The 1683-nt window shown below is 30.1% G+C and overlaps 1 non-coding gene across 1 annotated transcript; it reads left to right on the top strand.

Annotated features, from left to right (window-relative positions):
• Nucleotides 1-1274: 1274 nt before the first annotated feature.
• TRNAL-AAG (transfer RNA leucine (anticodon AAG)) lies at nt 1275-1355 on the top strand. The gene has a single exon. It is a non-coding gene; the product is annotated as a tRNA-Leu (tRNA).
• Nucleotides 1356-1683: the final 328 nt, after the last annotated feature.

Raw genomic sequence — 1683 nt, 5'->3', positions numbered from 1 at the left:
ATAATATGAATGGATGTATTCCAATATTATACGTGTGTTTTGTGTTGTGTTGTGTTGAGTATGATTATGAGTTGATGTTGCCGTTGCTGAATGTGTGATATGATTAGGGTGATGAAATGTGTTAATTTACTTAGCATTACATGATATTTTATAATGCTTATTATATCGATTGAGGAACTCACCCTTACAACTATGTTTCAGGTAACGAGCAGTGATTGAGTAGAAGCTAGTGCTTGGAGTCTAGTGTAGTTCCTTAGTGGGTCATGCTCTGGTAGATGTAACATCGGGACGGGATGTTTTACTTTGTTTGGATTTTGGTTGTTGAACAACTTTACATGTAATGTGTTACATGGTTTGCATGATTGATTAGATCTCTATCCGCTACGAATTGTGCAATGTTTTATTTTGATTAATAAATGAGCATGACAAGTTATTATGGTGAATGGTGTGAAGTGTCAAGTGTGACACCCTTAAATTGCATATCTACTCTGATTTATATTTTGTTGAATTAATTAATTATTGGGGTATTTTAGAAGGGTGTTACATATTACTTGTTTGATGTAATAATGTGTAAAATATATGTCGTTTTCATGTCATTTTGGTTTTGATGTAATGCATATTTTTGGTTCATAATAGTTGCCAATTAGGTTTTGATTCACAAATGTATTGTTGATGTTTTCTGATCTGTTATGATTCACAAAAATACATGTTATAATGATGAGTTTTTTAAAACATGGTGATATGTATCGCATTATCTAGTTTAAAAAATTCTAAAATGGCATTGTTGGGTATCTAATCAATGACATTATCTAGTTTAAAAAATTCTAAAGTAGCGCGTTCACTAATTTATTACCACGAACAATAGACTGTGGAGGTAGGTAGCTCACTTTCTATCACACACTTCGTTATTAAAGACCATCACCCGTGGTCAAATCTCTATTCCAACCATTGTGAAAAATACTTTTTGTAATAGTGGATGAAACTTAAAATATGTATCGTTTTACTTAGAAAGGTAAAGACTCATATTCTATTTGTAGGCGTTGTTATATGCTGAGTGATTTCTCCATAAAAGAAAGAATTGGTGGAGTTAGAGCGTGTAGATGATGGTGAAGATGAAGAAAACTCTACATATTCAACCAATAGTGGAGGCAAAACCGAGTCATCTTCCTAATTTTAAAGTGTTGTAGTCTATATTAAAGTGTATTAGTACATTTATTTTCATTATATTAATAGTGCTATTATAAAATATATTGTTTATTTATTAATGGCAAAAAGTTGAGATGGCCGAGTTGGTCTAAGGCGCCAGATTAAGGTTCTGGTCCGAAAGGGCGTGGGTTCAAATCCCACTCTCAACATTATTATTTTTTAAATATGTTTTAGTAGTGTTTTTTTTAGTATTACTTCTTATTTCTTTTTTTTAGTATTACTTCTTATTTCTAATATCCAACGTCTATAATTAACTGATGGTGTAAAACCATTTTACACTGACAGTGTATTTCAATTAATCTCTTCTTTTTATTGTAATTAAATAGATTTGTTGATATAAATTTTGTGATTTTTTAATAAAAGTTGAGCTAAATCATGAATTCACTTTCTTCTAAAAATCGAACCAAACAATATATAAATTATTTTCCCGATCTTATAATTATTATAGTAAATGTTGTATATTGTACATAAGAAAAT

This window comes from Lathyrus oleraceus, chromosome 1 (assembly GCF_024323335.1).
Source record: "Lathyrus oleraceus cultivar Zhongwan6 chromosome 1, CAAS_Psat_ZW6_1.0, whole genome shotgun sequence".
In the NCBI taxonomy this organism is placed as follows: domain Eukaryota; kingdom Viridiplantae; phylum Streptophyta; class Magnoliopsida; order Fabales; family Fabaceae; genus Lathyrus; species Lathyrus oleraceus.
Note: the sequence above shows the minus strand (reverse complement) of the source record. Positions and strands in the feature narration are given on the sequence as shown.